Here is a 19,386-nt window from a genome sequence, read left to right on the forward strand (position 1 = left end):
CATAAGCCCGCCATCGGTCCCTATCCTGAGCAATACTACTACTACTACTACTACTACTACTACTAATGATAATGATTATAATGATAATAATAATAATTACTTACAAATGGCTTTCAAGGACCCCGGAGGTTTATTGCCGCCCTCACATAAGCCCGCCATCAGTCTCTATACTGAGCAAGATTAATCCAGTCTCTATCATCATATCCCATCTTCCACAAATCCATTTTAATATTATCCTCCCATCTACGTATCGGCCTCCCCAAAGGTCTTTTTCCCTCCGCCCTCCCAACTAACATTCTATAAGCATTTCTAAATTCGCCCATACGTGCCACATGTCCTGCCATCTCAAACGTCTGAATTTAATGTTCCTAATTATGTCAGGTGAAGAATACAAACCGTGCGGTTATGCGTTGTGTAACTTTCTCCATTCTCCTGTAACTTCATCCCTATTAGCCCCAAATATTTTCCTAAGAACCTTGTTCTCCAACACTCTTAATCTCTGTTCCTCTCTCAAAGTGACAGTCCAAATTTCACAACCATTAAGAACAACCGGTAATATAACAGTTTTATAAATTCTAACTTTCAGATTTTTTGACAGCAGACTAGATGACAAAAGCTTCTCAACTGAATAATTACCGGCATCTCCCATATTTATTCTGCATTTAATTTCCTCCCGAGTGTCATTCATATTTGTTACAGTTGCTTCAAGATATCCGAATTTCTCCACCTCTTCGAAGGATAAATCTGCAATTTTTATATTTCTATTTCGTACAATATTCTGGTTAGGAGACATAATCGTATACTTTGTCTTATCGGGATTTACTTCCAAACTTATTGCTTTACTTGCTTCAAGTAATATTTCTGTGTTTTCCCTAATCGACAATAATAATAATAATAATAATAATAATAATAATAATAAAATATCAAAGGAAGTGAATACAAATGTGCTGTAGTCGGCGAAAGGATTTGATGTACAGGTAATTGGAATACATGACATATTGTTAATTACGAATATAACTTTCTCGGTGTCGACGAAAGCAAATAAATGCCTGAGGGCAGAGAGAAGTGTAGGCATTACTACACAGGTCAACTGTCAACACAGGAATTCCGTCATGAAGCTTAGTGGGACTTTCAGATTCTGTTTTTCTCAAGTTGCACGCAGCCCCCGTGTAGGTGGGTACTCAAGAAGGAACACCTCCGCATTTATTTTTTTGTGACGGTGGGATGCGGAAGTCTTGGAAAAATTATAGATTCGCATCCTAAATTCTAAGACTAGGCCTACATTTCGGTAGCGGAACGGCATTCTCCCTCCACCGAACCAGGAATCTCCAAGCCGCACGTCTAGGTTCGCTTTTAAGGACATTGGTAAGTTGGTAGCCTTTCTGCGACACACGATCCAGATAATATGTCACGTCTCCAACACTGGCTATTAAGTGACAATGCGGTCTCTGGCGTCAAAATATGCTCCCTTATTTTTTTTTTATTTTTTTTTTTTGGCGATATTTATTATTGTTTCCGTTTTCTGTTCCTCTTGGCATAATATTTACTGTGTTCCAGCATGATCCCTTTTCAATTAGAAATTTATACCTTTTCCGTCAGGAAATTGATAGCTACTACTTACGAAGTAAATTACTTCTAATGAAAACAGAGCAATAAATTAAAAAAACTTTAACAATATTCTTCACGTACATGTTCACAACGTAGGTCTACTATTTTCAAAGTTAAAAAAATACTATATTAAGAAGTATTAATAATAATAATAATAATAATAATAATAATAATAAAATAATAATAATAATAATAATAATAATAATAACAACAACATAAAGTTACAAAAGCAATTAGGTCTATATCTATTTTTGGCTAAAAAATTAGAATAGAGAGAATAAATGAAACAGCTAGAATATAATAATAATAATAATAATAATAATAATAATAATAATAATAATAATAATACTAATAATAAGATAAATATGTTTACAAGCTTGTTTTTGTGTTATACTGTATCAGATATAAAATTATGCATCTCTTCCCTTCATGCTCCAATTTAGTGTATTTCACCTTATTTCTTCTCCTAATTTTTTTATTGAAAGCAAAAAAATTACATTACACACATTAACAAAAGATTTTACAATACTATTGTAATACTCGTATATGAATGAATATTCTTCAAAAGTCAAAATTGATTACCAATCTAATATTCAAATAGGCCTATATATTACAAATTGTTGTAACTGGCCGACACCCGAAAAAGCAAGATCCTTGAGGTCGGGTGTAACTAATAATGAAAACTGGATAGAATAATAATAATAATAATAATAATAATAATAATAATAATAATAATAATAATAATAATAATAATAACAATAACAACAGCTGAAGAATCCACTGCAAGAATGATGGATGTCACTTTCTTGTCGAAAATGAACCAAGACTGTCAATAGAGTTATATGGCATTAACACTGATAGTCATTGTCCAGTAATGATCGGAAAATCACAGTTAAGCTTTGTGCGCTAAGCATTTCAAACTTTCATTTGCTTCTCCTGCAAAATGTATTACAAATGACATGCATTATTCTTGCAGTGGACTCTTCAACTGTGATTAAACTGTTAACTGTAATTATACATTATTACACATTATTATCTAATAGTTCCAAAAACGATGACTTTACAGCCTACATACAACTATACATGTCACGTGCTTTGATAATAACGCGAAAGACACACCATCGGGTAAGTGAATAGTTTGATTATTGCATTCTTATAACGGTACTCGCTTCAAAACAGGAATATCAGCTAGAAATATTTAATAACCAGTTTCTAACCAGCAACTCCAGTCGGTTGCAAACTTCGCACATTTTAGCTGTGATCAGTGATTCTCAATTACTGGTACAACAAACTCACTTCACGCTTCAGTACAACTGGCAATATAGGCCTACAGGACACTGGCGAATCACAAAAGCGGCTGGCATTCCAAATAAAGCTGCATTCTGTTAAACAGCGACGTAATATTTCTTACAGACTATTGTAATCTGTGACGTATTCACATTCATTATAAACACGCTCAGCCAGAAAAAAATTTATGATGGATAAATTTGGAGCTTTAAGTATCACTGAATCAATGGGAGAGAAAAAGGGAAATGTAAGCTTAAGTTTAAACGAATGCGTGTCGTTGTAAGAGCTTTTGAGACTCATCTTAACATTTACGTGAGCTCCTAGCCCAAAGGCCATTTGTCTCACTGCATTGTGGTATTGTCCCATTTAAGGAACTGCAATAAATTTGTAGAGGGAAAATTCGATAAAAGCTAGAAAGTTAAATGATTGGACAATCCAGCCGCGCACAGTCACCTGCAACAGCATAGACAGCGACTACTGCCGCAACCCTTGAAAACCTCCGTCCAGTCGTCGAGTCGAGGGCTAAAAGCAGTACCGCCAAAGCCAATGCTAGCCGAATATATAACAAACACCGCCAATGCCAAGGCTCAATTGCCAACCTAAGTTAAGGCCAGAATTTAGAAATCCAAAATGTATACACGTGGGTTAAAGATCAGTGGCCCCATTTCTTTTTAGAGCTAATATCTACAGTAGTCTTAATGCTTTACTGAAACCAAAGTAAATTAAAGCCATTAAATTATTTTAAATTAACCAATTTTATCATCATTACCGTAACCATCATCATTATCATCACCATCATCAGTTTATCACAAGAAACATTCGGAAAATAAGTACAGTTGAATAATACAGAAGATCAAAAGTCCCAAATAGGTTTGTGCAAACGCAGTCTGTTAAATTGAATTGGAAAGTCATCTGTCACTTTGAGAGTTCGAATTATTCTTTCCTTTGTAAAATATTGGTTCAATATGAGTAATACGATTGAGAATCCCTCCAGCTATGAAGTTCCAGTAGTGATCTTATGACAATAAGAAACAAAAGTTGATCTATTAACTTCTAGTGTCGCCTTCTTACACGATAAGTCCTCATAATACAAAATGTATTCATGAGCTGCTATAAAATAACTGGATATTGTTCGACTAACCTAACCTAATCTTACACGATAACGCACACCTTCATAACGTAAAACGCATTATTGAGCTGCTTTGACAATTTAACTAGATCTTGTATAAGTAAGTTAACGTAACATAGCCAAATCTAATATAACAATACCCAGGGGCGGATCTAGCTACTTGGCACCTCTAATACATCTTACTAAATATTAATTTGCAATGTGATTGAGAAACTTAAATAAATTTGTAATCTTGTTCGACTAATCTAACCTAACGTAACCTAACCTAAACTAATCTAAACTAACCTGACAATACTTTTACACGTAAACGCACACCCTCGCAACGCGAAACGAACTCTTAAGCTGCTTTGATATTTGAAATGAATCTTTTTCGGTTAACCTATCCTTACTTCTAGTAGCCTATAACAGTCTTGTTAATTGATGCTCATAGGCGTAATCGCGCGCTTTAGAGCTTAGTGTGCCCGTAGTTCTTGTCGGCAGATTAGACAATATACCAAATGAACGGGCTGATCTATTTGTCGGGGTTAATGGAAGTTGTAGGCCAGGGTGTACAATGCATAGAAAGAAAACATACAGTAAATTCAGCTCAGAATGGAGGCATTTATTTTCGAGTAAAAGTGGTGTGGAAGCACAATGCATCAAATGCAAGAAACTCTTCAGTTATAACGCAAACTGAGGTAACATTAACAGCACTTAAAACTCACAAATAATTTATAGCACCAATTAAGAGATCTTTAAGAACTCTTCAAATCCACTTAGCATTAAATATAATTTATGACATGGAAATCAAGTTATAAATTATAATATACTACAAACTGATAGCGCCATATCTAGCGGCTAAACGCTGAAACGTTCATTATCAAGCAATGATGTCGTATATTGAAATTTATCTCTCCTCATTTCGGACATTAAAACCGTCGCATTTGAGCAGTCCTTCTCTATCTTCTAGGCTAAGACTACGTGCTGTGTGACGTACTATGTAACTATGACTATGGACGAAAGAAAATATTTATAAATTATCACTTATTATTCCGACGATCTCGCGAGAACCAACGCGTAATCAAGATTGTTATTTTGGCATCAAAACAGTGAGGAGTTTCCAATGAATGAAAGTTTCCATATTAAGACCAATGTTATTCCTATTTCTCCACTCAGCTATGAAGAAGTTAAATTCAGGAAGAAGGGCAATCATGATAGACTTTACAAAGACTTTAAAGTCCGTTAATTCCAGTTACAACCTCAAACCCGACAGAAAATCATAGCAGAGCTAACTTACTGCTGGTTTACATTTAGTCACTTGGCACCGCTGCTGAGTGACGCTGCTGTATGGCTCAAACAAAGCACCGATTAGCATGGTTTATCAACTTTATTTTTGCTTCGTGACATGTGGCGAGACTACACCAGAATAGACGAACCCATGCAGTCACGATGTGGGACCCCTACGTCGGAAAGAGAGGACAAGGGAGACCACGGCTCAGATGGTCTGATACGTCTGCCAAAGAGGCGGGGAAACAATGGTCGAGGACAGCAAAGAACAGAGTTTTGTGGAAAGAACTAGGAAAGGTCATGGTAAATAGGTAACATAATCGGTATTAAGATAGTTTAAATAGTAAAGTCAGTATTTGTGAAAGTGTGAGATAAATTTTGTAAATAGTAAATTCAGTGTTGAGAAAGTGTTAGTTAAATAGTGTAAATAGCAATCACTGTTTGCCAAAGTGCTGGTGTTAGTATTATGTAGACAGTGCATAAAATTAACAAAGAACAAAGTGATGAGACTAAGTAAAGTTTAATCATGTAACGACAGTAGGCTATACATGACAAGCTCCCCTGGATTGGCTCACCAAGCGAGTACACTTGAGCCATTATTGATGAGGGGGTTCTAATCCTATCACAGGAGCTCTGTGCCCAACATGGGACATCATGGCTAGCATTCATTCATTCATTCATTCATGAACAGGTCCATTGTTTTTTGAGCCAATATTGAAAAGCTGTTGCGCTGCTGATGGAGAACGTCGTGTATTCACGAGTAATAGCTAAAGTGAGAAATGAAACGGTACAGTTGCTATCGAACGAAAATTTATTTCCTGAATATGATTTTGAGTCCAACAAGGGAACTGTTAATAAGTCATATCGGAACCTCTCTTCGAACTGCGTACGTAGATTCCACCTCAGGCATACAAGTATAAAAAGTGAACTGTCCATACTATTAGATTTAGATATTAAAGCTTGAATGAAAGGTTATTGAAAAATTGAGTAGCCCCGGCCACAAGAAGATAGTGCTCACTCAGCAAGTGCAAAACATTGGCTCTACAATCTTGCTTCCCATGCTACGTTATTAGGTAGGGATTCAATGAGCATAGCAACTCAACTACTCTACGCAGGGTTGTTCCTTAATGCAAAATTCACGTAAGTTTTCTCGCCCTTACAATGAATATGAACAGATATTTTTTTAATATTTGTATATCTGCTGTGCAAATCTATGCGCTCAGTTAGAGGAGAGGTTTTGACGTTAACTCATTAACAGTTACTTTATAAGTTATATCTATTTTTAGTATTTATTATTAATAATTCATAGAATAGTACATATAAATAATAATAACAACATAATATATACAATTTATAATTTTACACATTAAATATACAATTTCTAAAATCAAATAATTAATATAAATTGTCTTGTCTTGTACTTACGTCTAGTTTTAGTGCAAGACTCAACCACCTTAGTATGTTGTAGCCTTTAAAATAAATTTGTATAATTATTTCTTATTAAATCTTGTGACTAGTTGCATTTGAATATATTTCTAAATAGTACCAAAGTAGTAAGCATTTTTCTTATCTAATCCTTACTCACTCGTTTCCAGTTTTTTTCATTAATTCTTTCAATTCTCTTTTTTCTTTATTCATTAATAAGAATTTTTATTTATAAATTTCTTACGAATTTCTTTTGTAGATTGACAATCAAGAAAAATATGAATGACACCCTCTCTTTTTCCACATAAAGGGCAAATACCATGAGGCACATTACCTCTATTATTTCTTAATCTCCAAATCCCCAATCTGAACCAGGCTAGCCCAAATCCTTCTTTCATTTTTGTAGTATCAATATATGTAAATATATAGGCCTAAGTTATATCGCTCTGTGAAACAGAAGATTCAACATAGAAAAGCGACCTGCTCGGTCGACCAAAGGGTCGTTTTCTAATAGAATCGCAGTCACTAGTTGTAACCTCCCCTTGTTAAGCACTAGTGGATTTTCACAGGAATAATTGCTTTTTGGACGATTTTATTGACAGCACTGCTGGATAATGGAACATGAATGTTATGGTTACATTCTCACTACAATTTACTAACCCTTTTAATGATTTTTATATTTAAATATTGATTTTGGTAAATACTTAATAAACTGATGTAAAATAATAGCTAATTGTTGCTTCTTCGGTAGCATTATTTCTTCTACCTTCGAAATTTCAGGATATTCATTACTTCTTGAAATACTACTGTATTGCAGAGAAAATGTTATAAATGAAAGTTGCCTAACTTTTTGAGGAAATTCAGAATATTCAAACATTAAACCATCATTCAGTGTCCCAAGAAGAATCATACTAAAATGTTGTGAATGACATTTTGTAGAAGGCTCTGTTCTATTATAAATTTTGTGAAAGCGAGTATTTAGTTCTATTGCTATATACAGAGACTGGCTTGTAAAATTTTATATGGGCCATCCTATACCTATTTGAAATATAATGTATAAGTTTTTTATGTGCAATACAGAAAATAGAAGATTATCTTCTTGTCTCTTTGAATAATAAGTGTTTTCACTTAGACTTTACAAAGAACTATGCATATTTTAAGCAGTATTGTAGCACTGTACAATTTAAAAGTACTTACAAAGCAAACAAAGGTTTTGGACTTATCACAGCAAGTACAATAAACCCGTTTATTTATTTTGGATGTGACGTTGTTTATGAAAGTTCTAATGGTATAGATAACAAAACACATCGATATCAGCAGCTAGTAAGAACAACTAAACAGTTTAACGAGTAAGATACTGGAAGATACAATTTTAAAATTCTATAAAATCATGGTAGGCCTATGCTGCACATTATTATAAATGTTATGTTTTATTTAACGACGCTCGCAGCTACCGAGGTTATGTCAGCGTCGCCGGTGTGCCGGAATTTTGTCTGGCAGGAGTTCTTCTACATGTCAGTAAATCTACTGACATGAGCCTGTCGCATTTAAGCACACTTAAATGCCATCAACCTGGCCCGGGATCGAACCCGCAACATCAGGCATAGAAGGCCAGCGCTATACCAACTGCGCCAACCAAGCCGACCGCATTATTATATGATTTCGAAATATGAACATTGACAATCCAACAAAAGAAACAAATTCGAGCGGAAGATTCGAAATTACTCAGATCTCTTGCAGGGTACGACCGGGAAATTAATACGAAAATAAGAGAAGAATTAAATATGGAAAATGTTGTGACAAAAATAAATCCATACCAAGAGGGCTGGTTAAATAACATAGAAAGAATGAACCCCAACAGAATTCCATACAAGATATGCAATAATCATAGAAAAATCAATTGGAAGACCCATGCAACGCTGGAAAAATCAATAATAATTATTCTCTTAATTTTGGAGATGGAACAAGCCAAATGAATGGCCTAAGCTATGATGTTGATGTTGATATTAATGATGATGATGATAATGATGATTAGAGACCGTATTCTGGCCCAGAGCTTACGGAGATAAGGTTAGTTGTTAATAGACTATATTGACGTGATGTCATTTTAGGCGCATGCCACAGGTTTACAGTTACTATCAGGGAAGAGTTGCATCTTCTTTGTGCTGCAGTTGACGTTCTATTCATGTTTCAAAACTCCACTTCGCAGTCAGTTCACAATGTATTCTAGTGATAAAGACTGATACTACGATGACCTTTCCTACAATTTACATTTATTTAATTAATTTTTTTACTGACAGAGTTAAGACCATAAAGCCTTCTATTGAATTCAAACAGTATATAAAATATATAGCAAATATAAATAGCAGCAATACATAAAACAATGAAATAATAACAATAGTAATATTAATAACAATAACAAATTGTAATAGTAAGAGTTAAATGTAGATGTGTTTAGTTACATGTAATTCTAAGAGTTAGATAATAACAATTCGACGTTAAATTAGATAATTTGGACCAAAGAAATAATTAAGATGATCAAGGAAAATTTATACATTTAAAATAAAAATTATAAGTTATTCTACAAAAGTAATATTTGAAGAAATATATTCTAGAGACGAAAAGCGGTCTCCCTGACAATCAACTTATAAAAGCAATGAATCTCTGACATATCTTTAACATTATACACACTATAATACGCTATTTTTACTATTTACATTATCATAAAGAATGTAGGCTTACATTGACTATTACCCTTTTACTACGTCATACTACTTTTGACCAATAAAACGGTACGAAAGGACGTCTTTCAACCAATCAAGACTGCTTATCGCACAATGTTATGACTTCCCTAGCATTTATTTTTATCACTTCCATAGCATTTGTTTGTTTTATCACTTTCCTAGTATTTGTTTCTTTGTTTGCCAACACATCAAACTGCAAATTATTTATGGTACGGTACTATAAAATATGCTTTGCGATCGTCACTTGTTTCTCGCATAGATAGTCGACTGAAAATGGCGGCTCAGTTCAAACGTTTTGGTGAAGGTAACATTAGTAAAATAGAATTTCAGTAAGTCAACTAATATTTTATTGTATTAGAGTACTTTATTTCTGCTAATCTTTATATACTTTCTTCTAATCGTGTAAAAGTCAATTAAATCCCACTCGAGTTTTGATTTTCTCCAAATAAATCAAAATCTAGATAAATCAAAATCTCTAGTGAGATTACTGTTGATAAAACATATTTACACTATTATACACTTTACAAAATAAGCTGGATATAGTATTATGAAATAAAATACCATGGATTACAATATACAACACTGTACATAATAGTGTAAATAATATTTTATCAATGCAGGCCTACGTCTGTAAGATAGTATAATAGTAAAAAATAGTGTAGTGTACATAGTGTAAATAATTTAAACTGTAAATATTAGTATAACTGTTAAAGTGATCCATGTCTTGTTCTAACCAACTTGACCAAACAGTAGTCGCGTGAGCAGTTATTCAAGTAATTCATTTGCTAGATGCACGCACATAATCCACTTAAAATCTCCAATAATACTTTATCTTGTTGCCTCGTGGGACATAGTACGTCCCTAATGATGATAATGGTGATACATGCAAGTAATATAATTATTCAAGAAAATAAACATCAAACGGCAATACAAATCAGTGAAATCACAATATATTTGTTTCTTTCAACTCAATATGATAATTTCGCGTAACTGTATAAAAATTGAGAAAAGTTTGTAAACATGCATATGTGCAAGGCAGATACTGCGCATAACTCATTTGACGTACGTTGCGTAAGATAGCTGCTTCATTAATTACTTTATAATGAAGAAAAGAAGTAGATGATTAATGTGGGTCCGATATATTCTTCCTAACGAAGGCTTAGTACATCAAGCTCTGCTTTTACTTCCAGACGGTACCAGGAGTAGCGAAGGATATTTTTCTGAAAATTTTCCCCTTATGAACCAATTTATTTACGTTCTTGACTGTGCTAATTTTTTTTATTGTACTGAGGTTAGGTTAGGTTAGGTTAGGTTAGGTTAGGGGCTTATTGGTATTTGAATTAATTACTGCTCAAATAACCCCCTTCACACAACATATATTTTTTGTATTATACATAACACGAAAAACATAGGTACATAAGCAGCTGAAAATGGTTCAGGAGTTAAGAATATATTTGATCAGGACATGAGAAAATTAACTATACGAAAACATTTTATTAACCACAATCCACATGCAATACAATGCAGAACATCGTACTTGATGTAGGTGAGTAAAACTGATGAAGCTCTAAATGAGGACAATAAAAATAAAAGCTGGAGTCTACAGATACAATGAAGCGAGGAAATCACTAACAACCCACTATATTAGTGATTTCCTCAAACAATAATAACGAATTATTTTAAATGCTAGGCACGATCAGTTCCACGTGGAGAAAATAATAATAATAATAATAATAATAATAATAATAATAATAATAATAATAACAACGACAATAATAACAACGACAATAATAATAATAAATATATTTAACCTGGCAGAGTTAAAGCAATACGACCTTCTCTAACACTCAACCAGGAGTAAAATTGCGACACAAAAACACTACAAATTTACAAAGTACAGTACTCTCACACAAACCAGAAGTAGATAATAATAATAATAATAATAATAATAATAATAATATAATGTAAACAAGTCAGTAGAAATCAGACATAATATATGACAATATATAGAAAGAAAGGAAAATGCATAATAAATTGTGAACAGCAAGTCAAAATAAATGAGACATACAAAGTATAACAATATGAGACAATAATAATAATAATAATAATAATAATAATAATAATAATAATAAAATAGTGAAGTACAAAGCATATAATGATCACAATATTTTTAGGTACCGCACACACAGTAAGGAAAATTATGACGACTATTTCTTTTATATGACATCATTCCATTTTCGGCCAATGAAGTGTAATAAAATTTTGAATTCCAACCAATCACAGTCATACATCGCGATAATCAGTGTCGCCAACTGTTTCCACGAAAATCGATGAGCATGAATCCATTGTACTAAATAAAGTGCGAAATCCTACGTCCACATCTACACCTTCATCTTCTAATTCCATGTCCATTATATCTAAAGGAAATTACACTCCTTCATAATAATTGATCATTTAATTAATGTATTAATCAGGTTATTTGTATTTATACTATAAAATGTTTAAATTAAATTATGATTTCAGCAGATAATGTAAACGTATTCCTGTTATAATAACAAGAGAAAAGCGCAGTACATGTAATTAACATTTTCAAACCTGTATTTCCCTTTTTTCAATTGGCATTACTGAATAACATTCAATTTCTTTATTGCAGTAATCGTTATTAATCTATTTCGACTTCACAATATCTGAATAGGTTAAGTATTCATAAATATACAAAACATTTTGGGAGCGAATTTTAGGGATATATTATTTGCATTTTTATTTTATTCACGAAATAGTCCTAATAAATGTCACTCGGGGTCTGAGATTTCCCAAATAAATCTCAGACCTCTTGTAACATTACTATAAATAAATAGCTCAAGTTATCACATTATAGATATATCATTATCAGGAAATACAGTATGATGAAAACAGAAAGATAGGCCTAAAATAACTTAAATATCACTAGAATATAAAAAATGTAGGAGTTATTGCTCGTATTGGGTTGAGGAAAAACCCTGCAGAAAACCTCAACCACCGGGATTCGTACCCGGGCCACCTGGTTTCGCGGTCAGACGCGCTAACCGTTATTCCATAGGTGTGGACTTATTGGTATTAATACAATAATTATTATTCATTTTATACAATCTAATAGGCGAATCCTCTGCCTCACCTAGCCAAATATTATCTCACTATCACCAATCCCATCGACGCTAAATAATCTCGTGGGTGATACAGCGTCGTTAAATAACCAAGTAAAAGAACAATCTAATATAACTTGGCACATATTGAAATAAAGTCCGAAAGAATGTACAATTCAATACCTTTTCCTACACCCGAGGCTGTTAAATAAGAAAGAAATGATCAATCAGTCCGAGTCTTTGAAGAACTGGTCAGGAGTCATGTAAGAGGTTGAAAGCATCATAATTACTCCCTGTGCATCTAGCAAATAGCCTTCGTTTATTGCAGTAATCGACAACTCCTCCTCCTGAGAGCTCGTAGCAATATTTTATTTGAGGTGACGACTTTGCTTTCTCTGGAATTAGCAGCGCTAATGCCGGGTGAGCTCTTCTCACGGCGAGACATGGGAACTGGGTGAAAGACTCGGCGTGGGCGGTGAATTCATTTAAACGGCTAATGGTGCCGGGCTGACTGACGTGGAAAGACTTCCTCGAAAATTACACCAAAACCAGGTATCATTTATAGAACGTGCATCTCTGCTCGGATCATTATTGTGGCGAAAAACGGTATTCGCAAGAGGGACACCTACAGCTTTTAGCCAGACATGGCTCCCATTTTATGAATATAGATCGATCTGAGTTACTTGTTACCGTTAGCTGGAAGAATACACCGTCTGTTTTTCAAGCTGGAGGCTGGAGATGAAACTCCGACGAGTGCAAATAAGTTATCTGTATGTTGTTTAATCAACTGTCCGAAGACAGGTCTCAACCTCACAAGTGATACCAATAAGGCATCACTTATGAGACAATTAAGCCAGGAGATAATGGGATAGGGTGACTAGTTCCTTTCCCTCTCCATTGCATACATCGCCTACTAGCTACATATTACACTAATCAGACTTCAGATATTGCTCTTCCTCCGAGACATATCGTCAAGTGAGATGTACTGCCTGATAATGGATGTACATATCAGACAGAACTTCAATCTGTATAGGCTAATCACGGGTAATATATTCTTGGTTTTGAAGTGAATAAAAGGGAACTATTTACAATAATTCTTTTGCGTTAGTACTCATATTTATTTTTTCCAAGAAAAACTGCACACACTGAAGTGTACAAAATTTTCTGATGATATAGCGTTGTTAGTACCGGGACATAATTTTATTTTTACTAACATTTCTAATATTAACCTGGCTATACCTTTGAATTAACGGTTGAGGATCGGAAACACTGTTTGTTACTCCTTCCATTACCGGAGTTTGATGATACTAGCGTAAAATAAAAACAAATCACTTTACTAAGTATAGGAGGGAAGAAAAGTAGTACATCCATTTACGTAAACTAGGATTTTGATTTTTATAACTTTCGTTCGGTTTTTATTTACTCAAAATATATTACAGTATTAACAATAAGTGTTTTTTACTCACTAACTGAACTATCCAGGCGGACGTATTCATTATGCAATGTATAGTACACTATGTACAGCACATTAACATACAATATGGAGAGTGCATTTAAATAGAAAAATGATCAAAATCTGGATATTTAAACAAACTGTTAAAAATGGTGACTGTTCATTTCGACACAGACTTCAATTCTTTTGTACATATTATCGAAGATGTTTTAAGCATATCTTCGGAAATTGAATGTATTGTTTCTTGAATGTAATTCTTTAATTCTTCTGTTATTGTAGGATTTTAGCAAACACAACTGTTTCATAGTAACTTCAAAAGAGGTAATGCAAAGCACTCAAATCAGGCGACATGGGAGCCATAATCCTGCTCATGTTGAAATAGTTCTCTACCTACTCTATAACAGAGTACCTTACGTACTGCAAATTCAATCTTCACTTTGCCCGATCCGCACAGATAAATTTACTCAGACATGCTATCTATTGTCCGTCTAAGTGGTTTTGTCTCAGGGTCGCAGAAAGGGAAAAAATCATGTAACAGTTACTTATTATTTATTTTTAAAATTATTTTAAACATTTTTATATAATATTACGTAGCCACTAGCCTTTACAGAGAGGCCAGCAGAAATGGTGGGGGAAAACCGGGATGCGACGTAACCAAACGACGTAACAGTACCTGTGCGAAAATACCCATGATTCAATAAATAACTTCTCTTTCTTCACTGGAAAATGCAATTGAGAACGTACTGTACTCACTTAGTACCGTTTACTATGACCGTACGACTATGACTGCATATGTGGCCTTGATTCTGTGTTAGAACGGTTGGAAATTTACTAGTGGAAGGGGTGGGAGTGAAGTACATTCAAAAACTCAGGTACAATAAAAATTGAAGTAAAAATAAAATTATATCCCTGTAGAAGGAGTGATGATGATAATAAGGCAGCGGTCGGCATTTCGTGACCCTCGAGCCAATCCCTTAATAAAAAAGGAGGGCGGAGGGATAAGATATGATCTCCCTCCCCGTAGCCATTACTTGTTCATTCAACGTTAAGCAGTTGGGGTATTCTCATCCTCCTACCTTTCCCTTTGCTGTATAATGAGAGCTGTATATTATAATTGAATCAGTCGGAGCTAAAAGGAACTAAGTCACTTTTCACAACTTTTCGGGAGAAGCAAAAAACATTCCACTAATATCACAAATATTATGTTTTTATGTTAGAGAAGACAAAAGAATATTTAAAAGTCTTAGTTCCTTCTTCCACCCTTCGATGCGCATGACATCTGTTGTTCAAATTGTTGCATAACCCAAAACTGCATATTTTGACTTAGTTCCTTTTAGCTCCGACCGATTCAATTATGATGTAACCTTTGCCGATCACTGTATACTAAGGGATAAGTATGCTAATGAAGCTAAATAACAGCTATGCACAGTATAAAATAATGATAAATGAAAGCAAGACAAAGACTATGGTTTTTTGAAAAAAAAAATACATAAAAAAGTAAACATGTGAATTCGAACTGAGGCAGTGGAACAAGTGGACAGTTTCAAATACTTGGGGTGTACAAAAATAAATAATAACACGAGCTGCTACCAGGAAGTCAGAGGAAGACAACCATGGCAATGGAAACTTTTAATAGAAAGAGCATAATTTCCTGTGGACTTTTCAAAGGAGAATTAAGGAAGAGACTAGTAAAGTGCTTTGTGTGAAGTGTGGAATTTTATGGAGACAGATACATGAGCATAACGACATAAACGACTGGAAACATTTGAAACTGGATATGGAAAGGAATGGAACATGTGAAATGGACAGACAACATAAGAAATGAAGCTGTGTTGGAAAATATGGGTGAAGAAAGAATAATGCTAAAACAGATCAGGAAGAAAAAAGGAAACGGACTGAGTCTTGGCAGCTCAGTTGGCAGAGCGCTGGCCTATAAAGACCGCGGAACAGACTTGAAATCTCGGCGATGGGGGAGTTACAAATATGGTCTACAAAGCCAAGGTTGTGAGGGTTCTTTCTCGGGGTACTTCAGTTCTTTCCTCATCACTTCACCAACACTCTCCATAACTTTTCTTCCACTATCATCTCCGACTCAGAAATATTCTACTTGTGTTTGCTTTGACCGAATCGGACGTCCGCCATGGTGGGTGTTTCTCGTTGTTTGTCCAAAGATTGCAGATACTAGACTGCTCATATCTCCTTACGAGGCCTCGCAAAACCTCCTCCCCTACCAAGTTCTTACTTGCCCGACGGGAATCGTGGAGTGATGATTCATGTAGATTTTTTGAGTTGCATACGTATTTGTTGGCTGGAAATGTATATCATGCTTTTCTGAAAGTAGGCCATTCATTACTAGTTTGAAGCTTAACTTATGCTAACTAAAATAACAGTTATGATCTTATTCGTGATTTTACACATTTTGAAAGTAGAGAAATCTTTTCTTATAGGAGAGATAATAAACGGAGAAAAAAAAAATTTAGTTTTCTTCTTTAAATGTACAGAAATTTGATCCGAACAAATGTAAATTTTCGTCCTGTAAAGGAATTTTGAAATATTATATAATTTATTATCACAATATTATACTGCAATCCTTAATTGACTAAGCATATCTGGAATTAAATCAATGGGTTTCTCAAAACATGCTATGAAATGTTTCACATATTTTTTTTCGAAAAGGAAACAAAAATGAGCAAAATTGTATTAAACTTTTTTTTTTGTTTTAAATATCTCAAAGAATAACCCTTTGAAATTAATTATATTATTTACGGTTCACCCTGTACGGATGTATATACAGTTCATTCATTCATTCATTCATTCATTCATTCATTCATTCATATTGTTCTGTCCAAGGGCAGGTCTTTCACTGCAAACCCAGCATTCTCCAGTGTTTCCTATTTCTGCCTTCCTCTTTGTCTCCTCATATGATCCGTATGTTAATGTCGTCTATCATCTGATATCTTCTTCTGCACCGAACTCTTCTCCCGTTCACCATCCTTCCAGTGCATCCTTCAGTAGGGAGTTTCTTCTCAACCCATGACCCAGCCAATTCCTTTTCCTCTTTCTAATCAGTTTCATCATCATTCTTTCTTCATTCACTCTTTCCAACACAGAATCGTTTCTTATTCTCTTTTCACTTCACACGTTCCATCCTTCTCCATATCCACATTTCCAATGCTTCTATTCGCTTCTCTTCACATCGTCGTAATGTCCATGTTTGTGCCCAATACAATGCTACACTCCACACAAAGCACTTCACTAGTCTCTTACATCTTTCTCTAGAGGTCCGCAGAAAATACTCCTTTTCTATTAAAAGCTTCCTTTGTCATTGCTATTCTCCTTTTGATTTATATACAGTATACATATATATTATATGTATGTGTATATATTGTATACATCTGCTATATCTTGTGTTATAGTTTATGACATTCGCACAGTAAATGTGTTTTCAGTGCGTTCGATGCAAAATGTGCCTATTTATTTCCAATTTTATTGCAAAAAGGGAGTAGGTCTATTATTTGTTTGTATTTTAGTTCTTTAAATTACTCATTGTAACAAATAAGTTAGTGATAAAATAAAACTCCTAGGTACCTAGGACATACTCTGGAAAAGAAAAGGAGCTCTGTTAAAATTTGAATTTTTCATAATGTTTTTGTTGTTTTCCACAACTTTTGTAAACGTTTTTGCAGAGAGTCCTTCAATAAATTGAAGTTTTGAAATGTAACTACACAATATTCGTAACAAAAGCTTCAACAAATCTTTAACTATTTCTTGCAATGAGAACAACAGAACAATCCTCAGCTAATGCAAGCAGAAGTTCCTAACACTAATATACCTAAAATAATTTCTTTTTCTCTCCGATTCAACGCTGAGATGAAGCTTTTGCTCTGTCTGTCCCTACAAAATTCGTCAGCGTAACTTGAGAATGCAAGATTAGGGAGATCTGTTAACCTAGAAGTTAGTGTCTACACTTGAAATTTTCCCATAAAGATAATAATAATACCTACAATATGGGCTATCCCTCTTACGCCAGCTCTGAAATATGTGTAATAAAGATAACGGTCGGACGCCTGTGATATCGGCCACACACTACACACATATGACACACTTGCGATTCGTGATTGGCTTAGACACGTGCACCGCAAATCGTGATTGGCTAATGAATCTGGCTCCAGCACACGAGTCGAGTGGGCCCGATAAGTGAACACTGCTATGGATAGTAAATGTGTTCTTAACCTGACGTCAAGGGAATACAGAAAAATCTTCACTTCACTTTTTTCACCTCCTTCCCTTTTTTATTCCTACGAAACTTGTTACTCATTTTTATCCTATTAATATCTATTTTTTTTCTCATCGCCCGCCTTTCCTTCTCCTTTCTCAAACTATTTTCTTCTCCCTCGATTTCGTTTTACCCCATCTTTCTGTTCTATATTTTTATCTTTCTTCTTATGTTCATCCTCCTCTCTCATCTTCTATTCTTCTCCTCCTTATTCTTCACTCCGCTTCTTCGTGAATTCTTCTTATTCTTGTCTTTTTATTCATCCTTCTATTATGCCTTCGCTTTTATTTTATTTTCATTACCTTACTCCCTCATTCATTCTTTTCCTTCTACTCCAACTTTTTGCTTCTTGTAATGGAACGTTAATAAAAGTCAGGAAAGATTTGAAAGTTCTCTTTATTAAAAAATAAGTAGGGTTATATGTAACAATAATAAAATTATGTTCATAAATCAGTGAAGGTTAACTGGGATAAAGCAATTTCAGGACATTTAGGTATTGTAGACATTTTCTCCTTTATCACTAGTAGCATCTTTTTTAGGGAATGAGTAGCATTCAGACGAAAATCTGATGTCACATCTTCAAATTTTAACGTGGAGTGTTTTTCTGCGTACTATTTGGGAAAAGTTGCCATGAGATGACAGAGAAAAGTTCTAGGAGGGGCACGGGGGACTCATGACGCATGCGCATAGTATTGTTCATCTTAATATTCCAGAGCTTCCCCCGCCCCGTCCAGACTATTTCTCTCGGCGCAACAAGAGTGTAACAATTACAACATTGTTCCCCTATGGAATTGTGTCGATGCCCCCTCAATACATTCGTTATTTAATAAGTTCCATTTTTTCATTCACGACCCAGGTTATGCTTCAATTACAACATTGATCAAATGGAATGGACATTCTTTACTTCGACCTAATATTATGTTAGAGGGTCAATCTTAATTTGTTTTTATGTTTTGGGAGGTTATATTCAGAATTCGCTGAAAGAAACACCAACCCATCCGGGATGTCGTATATCTTTAAATAGGCAATTTCAACAATATCGTTGACGTATTAATTAATAAATGAATAATGTATTT

This window comes from Periplaneta americana, chromosome 4, assembly GCF_040183065.1.
Source record: "Periplaneta americana isolate PAMFEO1 chromosome 4, P.americana_PAMFEO1_priV1, whole genome shotgun sequence".
Classification (NCBI taxonomy): Eukaryota; Metazoa; Arthropoda; class Insecta; order Blattodea; family Blattidae; genus Periplaneta; species Periplaneta americana.